Genomic DNA, 12,839 nt, shown 5'->3' with positions numbered 1-12,839 from the left:
ACCCATCAAGCGAACCTCAATGCTAGGTCCATCTACAATAGGATAACGAAGAAGATAATAGAGGAAATAGAGATCAGAATTGGACCAATTTAGTCACCAAGTTGAGTGCTAGAGAGTACATCATGCACTGCACCTGGACCACCAGACCAAAACAGTGTCTCAGGGAATTTCTGAACTCACATATACGGATATATGGGCCGAATGTATGAGAGTTAAATTCCATATAGTAGGCGCACTGGATGCTGGGTACAGGCACACTGAATGTCACTGGTCCGAGAACTAATATAAAAAGGATAGCGAGAACTCTTAGGTTGTGTAAAACAGGTGAAGCAGAATCAGTCAAACACCTGCTTTGCTCCAGTAGCAGCACTATCTGGAAAGGGAGATACTATGCGCTCTTAGCCACATGGAATGAAATGGACTTGCTTGCAGATTCAGATACCCTCTGGAGTTTTTACCTTAATGGAAACAAGATCTTACAAAACACTGGCTAGCCATCCAATCTTTACTAAAGACTGACAGGCTTATGTCCCCTAATTGGCTTTGGAACAGGAAACGTAATACCGACTTGATATATTTTCGGCCACTATGTGGGTCAGTGATGTTGGAAATGGGGCTTTCCCTAATGACATACTGCATGCTGCCCCTTATTTCCTGAGGCGCGACATACCTGTCAGACGCAGGCCCCAATTGTTAAATGTGTAATGTTGCCAAATGTATGTTAGCTCAAAGTAGGCCCTTTATTCCATAAACACTAATGAATCCCGCTGATTGTACCACATCCAGTGTCCATCACCATTGCTTTTACAGGTGACTACGGCTATCCCCAGCACCCGTGGGTGGTGACGCCTGTCCAGAACCCTCAGAGAGCACAGGGCGTGGCACATAACGGGCCACATATCAGGACCAGGCTTTGTATAACGGGTACATTTGGTCACGTGAAAGGAAGGTTCTGGTGCCTCCATCAGAGAGGAGATGTCCTAATGTACAGGCCAGACAACGTTGGCAAGATATTTGTTGTGTGTGCCATGCTGCACATGTGCATCAGAAGACATTTCACCATGCCCCCGGATGTTGTTGAAATGGTATCCCTGGAGAAGGATGACAACATACATGCTGGGGACTGCATGCTGCCACTCCATGATATGTTCAAAGGCAAGACCAGATTTCCCATGCCCCAGTAACTCATATGTATATTTCCAAAGGGCTATTGATTACAACTAATTCACTTGATTATAGATAGGCACATGGTATATATTTCACACCCATTCCAGGATGACTTTGTCCTCCTCATTTCACATGTAATCGTGACTTTATTTTGTGACGGTACAGCACCTTTGTCATCCCCAACACCCTGGACCGCCCTCCACCTTGAACCCATACATAATACAAGATAAGTCCTAGTGATGTGACCATTTTTCCATGCCAAATTCCTCAGCTTGTGAGTGTGCAGCTGAGCATTTTGACTGATGAAGTGGGCTCCCTGCCAGCGAGCCTTCAATTGGGGTGTCAGAACTTTAACCTTCAGAATTCAGCCCCCAGATATGCTCATATTCAGCAGAACTGCCCTCTGCATTATCTCTGTGCACATTGATTTTGCCCCTGCCAGCTTGTGAACCCTCTGGCCCACCAATGCATTTGATGTTGTCAGATCTGACGGGCGGTGGCATTGCCTGCCCATCACTCTACCCTTCTATCAGGAAGTGCCCTGCACAGCATTCATAATGTCCTGCAGGTATTTAAGCCGCTGGTTCGCAATATTTTCAATGTGCTCTTGCTACTGCTCGATGCTATTCAGCCTGCTCAATATCCCTTCATGGGTGTACTTGGGCACACTGTCAGGGGTGTCCCATAGGTAGCTGTCCCTCCATCTACTGGCTTCCATAGATACAATGGCACCATCAGTCCCTTTGTCAGTGCCTAATGTTGGTTGATGTTTGTGGCACTGAATAGGTGGAGCAGGTGAGGGTGGAACAGGTGAGGAGGGACCTGCCAACTGGTGACATCTTGAGCTGAGCCAGTGGTTGGCAGTGTTACCTCATGGGTGTCTGGTGGACTGTCAGATGGTATACTGGCAGGCTAGTGGTGGCAGGTGGAGGTGTGGCACCAGGAGCGCAGTGTTGGAGGGGGTGTCAGTAGCCAAAACGGGTGTGGTGGTTGCAGTCTGGCTGGTGGACGCAGCTGCCTTGCAGGTATTGATGGCCAACGTTTCCTTGTCAGTGGTCTTCCGGTGGGTGCCATGACTGCAGGGAGCAGGGGTGGTGGCTGAGGTGCTGGCGGCTGGTGTTGGCACCTCAATGGTGTCAGCTGCAGGTTGTGTTGACCCAGACTCTTTCTCCCCTTGGGTGGCCTGTGAACCCATTTGGGGTTGAATGGTACATGGTCAGTCATCATGGGGACTGTTATATGGGTGAGCAAGACACTCATGCATTTTGGAGGATGCCGACCAAAGGTTCATGGGAGATGGCTGGATTCACATTCAGGGGGATGGTTTTTCAACCATTGGGTCACATGGTGTGGTAGGTGTGCCAAGAGAGTTTTGCTTCCCAGGGATTTTGTTGACATGTGCACTTTGTGTTTTTCTTGGAAGAGTCAGCATGCTACTACAGCATCCTAGATGGGGTATGTTCTCATGGGCCACACACAGCACAGGCATGGTTGGACTAAGGCATTGAGTAGCCAAGCAAAATATGAGTGGGCACCACTATGTTAAACACGTTGTGTTAAAGTTCAAACTCTTTTAAGAAATAAGTCGACTAAAATAATTATGGTTCCAAAGGTTTCAGGAGCTGACAGTGACGAGTCTGGAGACACCCTGACTCAAAAAATCAAATATACAGAAAAAGGCTAGGTGAAGATACCAAGCCACACTGTCGCTCTCTGTTAGTCCCAACATGGGATGTTAAGGTTTGAAAAGTGTAGATTAAAAATTCAAACAATATTTTTCTTGCAGTAAACAAAACTTTGGCTAGAAATCAGTAATGTATCAGTCTGTCCTTTGATTCTTCAAAAATAAGTTTATATCCATAAAGTTTGTTTTACACTAATAATGTCTTAGTGAGGAAGCAGTCAACATATCCATACAGTTAGACTTAATTGCCAATGCATTTCAGAGTTTCCTCCTTCATCAGGGCGAGTCTTACATAGTGTAATTAAATCACCAGAGTTTCATAAACATAAACAAATGTAAATAATAATGAATAAAACATCACATACCATATTCAATTGTTGTCAAATGTCATCAAAGTGCACATGTCAAAAAGAAAAAATGACAAAATTAAAATGAATAAAATGTAAACAGTAAAGGGTGAGTGAAATAATGTATTGAAAAAATATATTACCTATTTTGATAGTTGACTGTTTAAAATCAGGAAGAAGTCCTGTTAAATGAAATTAGGACGCCTTGTGATCAGCGTTGTTATCTGGTTTTACTGATGGAGGTGGCGGAAAATGCCCCTGCTGAATGTGCTCTGTAGATTAAATAAACCGCGTGTCAATCCTACGTGTCCGTGTAAAGATACATAAACAATCGAGTAAATGGAAAATGCTAAATATCAAACCAACCTGCAGGCGAGGCTAGTTTTGTTTCTAACACGGCCGCTGGACAGCACGCATGTGAAGAGTTCCTAGCTGTGTTTTTCTACCGTTGACCTGGCAACGGAGCTTGTTCTGCGTCAACGCGACGCGTTGCTGGGAGCATGGCACGGACTGCAAAGGAATATGTACGTTCCTAACTGTGTTGTCTTCTGTTGTCCTGGCAACGGAGCATGTCTGCGTAGACGCCGGGAGCACGGCGCGGACTACAAAAGAATGTGTACGAACTACAAAAAAGCAAAAAACAAAATAGGAGAGATGTGTGTGTGATTGCATGTGTGATCTGTCTGATAAAGTGCAAGTGTGATATTAGATGTAAAGAGCCGATAAAATTAAAATTAAAAAAATTAAAAAATTAAACAAATTGAATGAAATGAATGAATGAATAAAATTGAAAAATTACTAGAAATAGAAAAAATACCCAGAAAGCAAATTCATTGACAATATCTATGATAGATGCAACGTTAATGAATATAAACATGTAATTCTAAGTACATAATGGTAGAGGTAGAGCACCCAGAAACCATATCGGTGTCGCTGTGAGCGGCACCTTGGGTCCCAGACTTAAATAGTCCAGGGAAGGTCACAAGTGTGCATATTCGCATGGCTGTGGTACAAACATGATTGCAGCTTAAATATCATTCTTAACAGGTATTGTGGGAAAAACCCACTGTATGAGCTTCAATGTGTTTCCACATCCCCCCAGTTCGGAAACCATATTACTTGAATATGAACACAAAGCAAATTGTTCAAATGAAACAATGGAAATTCATCTCTTTGTTAAGACCATTGGGAGTTAAACTCCCTAACTTGTCAATCCAGAAGGTCTCTCTTCTATTCAGTCGTAAACACAAATCTTCATGGGGATTATTCCTTGTTAGAACTTCTAAAATCTGAAACCTTATCTGTGTAAGATTGTGTCCCTCCTTAGCCCAATGATGTGCCACTGCAGAGTTTATGTTCTCATTGCGAATACATGAGCGATGCTCATTGCAGCGTGTCTTTGCTGCTCTGGTTGATTGCCATACGTAATATTTACCGCAGGGACATTTCATTCCATAAATGATGTTGATGCTGTTGCAAGTACCATAAGTTTTAAGGAAGATTTTCCTGCCTGTGCGTGGATGATATACCACATTCCCCTTAATCACAAAATTGCAATTAGTGCAATGTAAACCGGGATATGTTCCAGTCCGTTGTGTAATAGGTTTCTTCATTGGCGGTCTGGTTCTTACCAGTTCATCACGTAAGTTCCGGCTCCTTTGATAGGCAAAACCTGGTAGTTCATCAAACAGATGTTGTACTCTGATGTCATATGCCCCAATGTTTTTTAATTGTGTTTTTAATTCTGTTGCTTTGAATAGAGAATTTTGAGACGTATATTGGTGATTTAAGTTCTTTCTTCGTTTTTTGGGTACTTGCTAGTAATGTGTCTCGATCCAGAACATTCACCCTTTGGGTAGCTAGCTCTAATTCTTTTTTCTTGTATCCTCTTGCAAGGAACTTATCTTTCATCTCAGTTTGTTGCGATAGGTAATCTTCAGGATCGCTTACGATTTTCTTTACTCGTAACATCTGGCTATATGGTAGGTTTTCTAGCAGGCTCGGTTGTTGGAAACTCAAGCGATGTAAAAGATTGTTACGATCTGTGGATTTCTGGAAAAGGGAGGAGTTGTACCCTATTTCTTTCTTCTCTATCTTTACATGCAGGAAAGTGATCATGCTGCTAGATATTTCCTTGGTAAATTGGATTCTGTTGTCAATATTGTTCAAGTAATCAAAAAAGGTATTAAATTCTGATTCAGTACTTGTCCAAATTCCAAAAATGTCATTGATATACCGTACCCACGGTATGGATGGATGTTATTGCTCCATTCGCTTTTGTTAAGTACATGATCCGTCTCATATTTTTTCATGAAGCAGTTTGTGTATGTTGGGGCCATAGTGGCACCCATTGATGTACCAGAAATCTGTAATAAAAATGATCTTTGTATTGGAAATATGAATTCTCTGCTATGAACTGTAAGAGGGTAAGTATGAATTCTTTCTTTGCTTGAATTTCTGGTGCTTGTAATAGTATCCATTCAACAGATTCCATTCCAAGATAGTGAGGTATTGATGTGTACAGACTTTTAACATCGATGGTGAACATCAAATAATCTTGTTTGTTCGGTGTCAGCTTCAATTTTTGTAAAAAATGCATGGTGTCTCGGATGTATGTGTTGGTGTTCTGTATCAGAGGTTATAAAAAGAAATCGATGTAAATGCCCAATGGTTGGTTAATACAATTCATACCTGCCACAATTGGTCTTCCTGGTGGCTTGATTGGATCCTTATGAATTTTAGGTATGGTATAGAAGTTTGGAATCCTTGGATGTAGATTGTTCAAGTATTTGCAAATATGTTCGTTGATCCATTGAAGATCTAGGGCCTTATCTAGTAATCACTCAAGGTTTAGCTTGATAGATGTTGTAGGGTCTTGATCTAAAGGAGCATAAATCGTGCAGTTTTGTAATTGCCTTCTGCATTCAGCATCATAATCAGTTGTATTCATATGCACCCCCTTTGTCAGCCGGTCGTATTGTGATATCTTTGCAGCTGTAAAGATCCTTAATCAATTTCATCTCATGTGGTTTGAGATTTTTGTAGGGTGGTGATTTGTAGCTTATTCTTTCTAGGTCTCTGGTGACAAGCTTTTGGAAAATGTCTATTGATGGTACTGTAATGGGAGGTATGAAGTTACTCTTGGCTCGGAATTCTTTGTAATCAGGACTCGTAGTTATAGATTTTTCTTGAGTCTCCAATTCATCAAAGAAAACTTTTAGCTTGAGCTTCCTCGCGAATTTATATAACTCAATTTTGGTATCAAATAAAGTAGTCCCGTATGTGGGGACAAAACTAAGGCCCTTCTGTAATGATTTGTCTTCTTGTCTTGTTAACAACCTTTGAGAAATGTTGATTACTAGGTTTTCCTTAATTGTAATCTTGTCAGTGGTTTGTTTGTTTGATTTCCTCCTCCCCCTATGGGTTCTTTTGGCGTGTGCCTAAAAAAGCCAAAGTTGAGGGTGTTTGAGTTGTTGGACTATGCGAGCGATTTGCTGTATCAGTTGGTTGATTTGTGGTAGATTAAGAATCTCTCTGTGTTCCCAATTCGGAACTGGATGTATTATCTGATATGTATTTAAATAATTTTTTAGGGATGGTTGGTCCGTATTTATCCATCCAGGTATACACCTCTTCATTGATGTAATCGTAAGTATCGCGTTTAAACTTCTTAACTTTCTTCTGTTCTAATTCTGTTTTGTAATCCTCCAGTTTGGTGTTAATGTCTGCCAAAATTACATCATACCCCTCTTTACCCAGTGATCCTACTAATTATTTTTCAATTTCTTTAATTTCAGTATTCAGAGATGTTAAATTCTTGGATAATTTATGAATAGTCAGGAGGATCAAATCTAGAGAACATTTATTTAAAATGGCCTCCCATTTGCGAACAAATTCTTTACTCTCCTTGCATAGAGTGGGGTGGAGTTGTATTCGTAAGCCTCTAGGGATTAGTTGATTTTTAAAATAACGGCCCAGCGTTATAGCATGGAGTTTTCTGTTAATCTCCTTTCTTATAAAATATTCCAATTGTTTAATCCATCTGGCTGGATCTGTAGCTGTGGTACCATGTGTGCCTATCAATGTTTCACTAATAAGTTCAAGAATTGCTGAAGCTTCCTCTGTGGAAAACCCTAAGGTTTCTGCGCATTTGGTTGAAAGTCCTTTGATGTCTTCAAATGACATACTGGTATAATATATTGAATTAATCTGTGTGCCTCCACTACTGTGTCTCTCACAAGGGGAGTAAAAAGTAGCCAAACAAAAAATGAGTGGGCACCACTATGTTAATCACATTGTGTTAAAGTTCAAACTCTTTTAAGAAATAAGTCAACTAAAATAATTATGGTTCCAAAGGTTTCAGGAGCTGACAGTGACAAGTCTGGAGACACCCTGACTCAAAAAATCAAATGTACAGAAAAAGGCTAGGTGAAGATACCAAGCCACACTGTCACTCTCTGTTAGTCCCACCATGGGATGTTAAGGTTTGAACAATTGTAGATTAGAAATTCAAACAATATTTTTCTTGCAGTAAACAACATTCCGGCTAGAATTCAGTAATGAATCAGTCTGTGCTTTGATTCTTCAAAAATAAGTTTATATCCATAAAGTTTGTCTTTCACTAATAATGTCTTAGTGAGGAAGCAGTCAACATATCCATACAGTTAGACTTAATTGCCAATGCATTTCAGAGTTTCCTCCTTCATCAGGGCGAGTCTTACATAGTGTAATTAAATCATCAGAGTTTCATAAACATAAACAAATGTAAATAATAATGAATAAAACATCACATACCATATTCAATTGTTGTCAAATGTCATCAAAGTGCACATGTCAAAAAGAAAAAATGACAAAATTAAAATGAATAAAATGTAAACAGTAAAGGGTGAGTGAAATAATGTATTGAAAAAATATATTACCTATTTTGATAGTTGACTGTTTAAAATCAGGAAGAAGTCCTGTTAAATGAAATTAGGACGCCTTGTGATCAGCGTTGTTATCTGGTTTTACTGATGCAGGTGGGGGAAAATGCCCCTGCTGAATGTGCTCTGTAGATTAAATAAACATTTTATTTTATTGATTTCAATTTTGTCATTTTTTCTTTTTGACACGTGCACTTTGACATTTGACAACAATTGAATATGTTATGTGATGTTTTATTCATTATTATTTACATTTGTTGATGTTTATGAAACTCTGATTTAATTACACTATGTAAGACTCGCCCTGATGAAGGAGGAAACTCCGAAATGCATTGGACTAAGGCATTGAGACATGATTACTTGGCCTGCCATTTGTGCCCATTCTCATTGGTAAATTAATGCCCCATGTGTCACTTACGTGGATCTGCTTAGGAATTGCCTTCAATGTTTTCCTGTGTGTTTCATGGTACTGGGCACCTATTTAATGCATGTGACCACAGGGGTTTTTGGTTGGCAATAGGGCAATTGCCTACTTTGATCAATGCATCTCCATATTGCATAAAGTCAGAAATAGGGGCAGCGGAACATTTCTGACATCCCAAGTATTTAGATGCTGTGTCCCTCCCTAAGTGTCATGGTCAAATGCCCCTGGAAGTAATCCTGGGGCAACTGAAAGCAGATAAGTTCTAGTGGGATATTGCGGTCAACAGAAGCCACAGCGTGGCACATACCCTGGGCTAGGGAGGCAGGTTATGCATTCACATCACAGAGATGACATTCCTCCTATGCTGTACTTATCAGGCTCAGGATGACTGCCTGCTTCAAACTCTGCTCCTCCAATGCCCTACAGGGCAGCCATGTTGAGGATACTGCTGACCTTGTCCTCCCAATCTGCGAGATGAGTGGCTCAAGTGTGCCATCTATTGTGGCAACGGTCTCCCACTGGTGGATAGAGATTAAACTCTACTCCCTGGCCTTCAGGTCATTCCACCTCTTGCAGCAGTCCTTCTTGTCTCGGGGCACGTTGCCACCCCATACCTCATGCCCTCAACATGCACTGCTTATATTGACACAGATGACATCACAAATGACATCATCGGTGACATTACGTATAACATTACCAATCTGTAGACATCCATATGTGATGGTAGGAGTAGTGCATAGTGAAGGGTGTGAGTAACGGTTGCATAGATAACATAAATGGTACATTTATATGTTGTTTGTGCACTGTAATCACCATAACTTACCTTTAACAACGTTTTTCCATAGAGAGGGAGAGAGAGGGGGAGTGAAAGAGGGAGAGAGAGGAAAAGAGAGAGAGAGAAAGAGAGAGAGAGAGAGAGGGACAGAGAGACAGAGAGAGAGAGAGAGAGAGAGAGAGACAGACAGAGAGAGTATATTTCTGATGTAATGAGTATACATGCAAGATGTCGCTTCCAGCGCATAGGCTTCCAAGACACTGTGTCCATATTAGTCAAGACACTCTCTAGCACTAAATGGTGGCTGCTTAAAGCTGTCAGAGTCCGCCAATGCACATAAACTGTCTTCAAAGATGAGGAATACGTAGGAAGAAGATTGTATCAATTTGAAAGAGGATTACCTAAGGTAAGTAATGTGATTTTGGCTCTTTATTCTTTCATCCTTCCCCCATCTTCTTATTTCCTTTAATGTCCACCTTCCCCTTTCATTTCTCTTGATCTGCTTATTTGAAAAAGTGTTTTTTCTTTTATGATTAAAAAAATGAAATAGTTTTATAATTTTTGCATGTGCAATCTTTCCCTGAAGACGGAAGCCAAAAGTGTGTTTAAAATACTTCCAAATGGTCTGGTTCATTGACTGCTATATCCATTTTGATTCTCACTGCTAAGCTTCAGGCTAGCATTCATAATACTTTAAAAGGGTTTAAATCTGATCGATCTGAAAGACCCATGTAGGTGCATATCATTTTGTCGATTCTAGAAGAAGCATTCCATCCAAACAGATCTGCAAGTAAGGGATCTATGTGATTGCTCCGAAAATAAAATACTGAAGATGAAAATGTTGACTTTTATTTCATTTTGCACATTTCTATGCAATTATATGCGGGGGAGACCCCCTGCAGGCCACCATACTCCCCATACATTATTACCTTAACCCAACCCCCTACATATACTTGCATTCAGCATTTACTTCCTCTGTATTTTCAGCTGCGCAGTAATGGGGTCATATCCAAGTAACCACAATAGACAACGTCAGGAGAACTCGAACATCATTGTCACTGCTTCTTGAGACCAGGATAAAAAGAACTGACTCTACGCTCTTGCCTCCATTAACCGCAACTAGGGGTGCACCAGTTGGTGGGTGAGAAAAGCTGGGCTTTTTATTATGAAGTCAAATGGTCAAGGACCTTTGTATCTTGTCCATGTGAAGAACTGTATGTATGTTACATTATTAGATGTTCTTCATGCTAACCTGTGTTAAACGTATCTTCACGGGATCGTGGTTTACCTCTTTTTCCTGTAGACCGTGGAGTTGAGGTTGCCAGTCTGTCGAAGTCTTGATAGCCGATGAAAGAGTAACGCGAGGAATTAGCCCAATCCCCTCCTGACGGTATATGACAGGATGGCACTGAACCAACTCCCAACGCCACGGGTGGCACTTCTCAGGATTAGCGTGACGTCGGGACAGTGTTTCCACTGGCTGAGAAGGCTTGATGAAATCACCGATGAAAACGGAGAGGAACTCAGGAACTTCCAAGGCAGTAAGGCACAGGTACCGGCAGGGCACAAGACAGGCAAAGGAAAGCAAACTGCAAGAAGAAGCAGTACTGACAGGGGTCCCCACTACTACTAGGAACCCAGACGAAACCTCCTCCACCCTGAACCAGGGGCTGGCTAGTAACGAAGATAGGGGAAGAAAGGGTAGGAGGACCAGAAGCAAGAAGGAGTAAGGAGTAAGGAGAAAAGGCAGGACTGAGCAGGAAAGGCAGACCTGGAAACTGGAGGGCTGAAAACCTAGCACCAGGCTCCAGCAGCGCATACACAGTAACAACCGCGTTGAGACGCGTTGTCCCTGTGTATGCGATGCCTATTTATGGTCCGGGGTCAAAACGAGGCTTGGAACGCATGTTCCGATGCTGCGCATGCGCGGGACGTCGAATACTGACGATCCGCGCATGCGCAGATCCTCGCAAGATGGCGGCGTCCACGGCGCCCATCCGAACCGCGGGTCGGCGTGAAGAGAGTCGCCACCGCGGGTACAGCCTCCATGAAGGAGGAGACTGCTGCGGCCGTGGACCAGGAACCCAGGTAAGTGGCGCCGACGCCCGCGAGCGAGCGCGCGGCGTGACACCATACCCCCTCCCGGACAACCCCGGAGCACCGGGTTTCCAAGGAAAGCGGAGATAGAAATCCCGAACCAGGCGCGGTGCATGCACGAAGGAGCGCGGTTCCCAAGTGCGGTCACAAGCTGGATAACCCTTCCAGCTGACCAGGAACTGCAGAACACCGCGCCGTATTAGTGAATCACATATCTCCTGCACCTCAAATTCAGGGACCCCCCGAACCGGTAACGGGGCAGGACGGGAACAGGTACGACCCATAACATCGGGCACATAGGGCTTTAAAAGGGAAACATGAAAGACAGGATGGATCCTCCAAGAGCGAGGCAAAGACAAACGAAAGGCAACAGAGGAAATACGCTCAGAGACGCGGAAGGGACCAAAAAAGCGGGGGGCTAGTTTCACAGGTAAGTTGCGTACCGGTAGATTCTTGGAGGATAGCCAAACCATGTCCCCAACATGAAGGACAGGCTCCGGGCTCCGTCTCTTGTCAGCCTGCTCCTTCATATGTGCTTGTGCCGCTGCCAAGGTACTGGCCGCCAGACGATGTTGATCGCGGATCAGGGACACCAGGGCATCTGCGGAAGGAACGGTGCTGGAATACGTTGGATGAATAGGCAGCAGGCGAGGATGAAGACCAGTAGAGCAATAAAAGGGGCTGAGTCCAGTAGCGGAATGAACAGCGTTGTTGTAAGCTGCTTCCGCGGTGTCCAACCATTCCGACCAGTTGTCTTGGGTAGCATTGGCATAACAACGTAGGTATTGCTCAAGGGCCTGATTGGTACGTTCTGTCTGTCCATTAGTCTGCGGATGATAGCCGGAACTCAGGGCTCGCTGAATGTCCAAATGCCGACACAGTTGACCCCAAAAGGAAGAGATGTATTGAGACCCCCGATCTGACAAGATCTTCTCCGGAAGACCATGAAGGCGATACACCTCATGTAGAAAACATCGTGCCATCTGAGATGCAGTGGGCAGCTTAGGAAAGGGCAAGAAATGAGCCGTCTTGGTGAAACAATCCACCACCACCATTATACAGGTAAATCCACCGGACAAGGGCAGGTCAACGATGAAATCCGTGGCGATGGTATGCCAAGGGTACGGAGGCGTAGGCGTGGGTTTCAGAAGGCCAATTGGCCTTTTGCGAGGAATCTTGGTCTGGGCACATACAGGACAGGAGTCCACGTATTGCTTTACCAGTGTAGCCCATCCAGGCCACCAGTACTGTCGTGCAACCAGTTCTTGTGTTGTGCGGACTCCATGGTGACCGCAAACGACGGAATCATGGCAATTCTGTAGAATGATTTTCTGGAGTTCCAATGTGGGAACGTACAGACGATTCTTGAAGAACAACAAGCCGTCACGTTCCTTAATGTCGGCACGTTGTAGTATCTGTGCTC

Source organism: Ambystoma mexicanum, chromosome 6q, assembly GCF_040938575.1.
Source record: "Ambystoma mexicanum isolate Mex_15411 chromosome 6q, UKY_AmexF1_1, whole genome shotgun sequence".
Taxonomy (NCBI): Eukaryota; Metazoa; Chordata; class Amphibia; order Caudata; family Ambystomatidae; genus Ambystoma; species Ambystoma mexicanum.
This window is presented reverse-complemented; position numbering follows the sequence as displayed.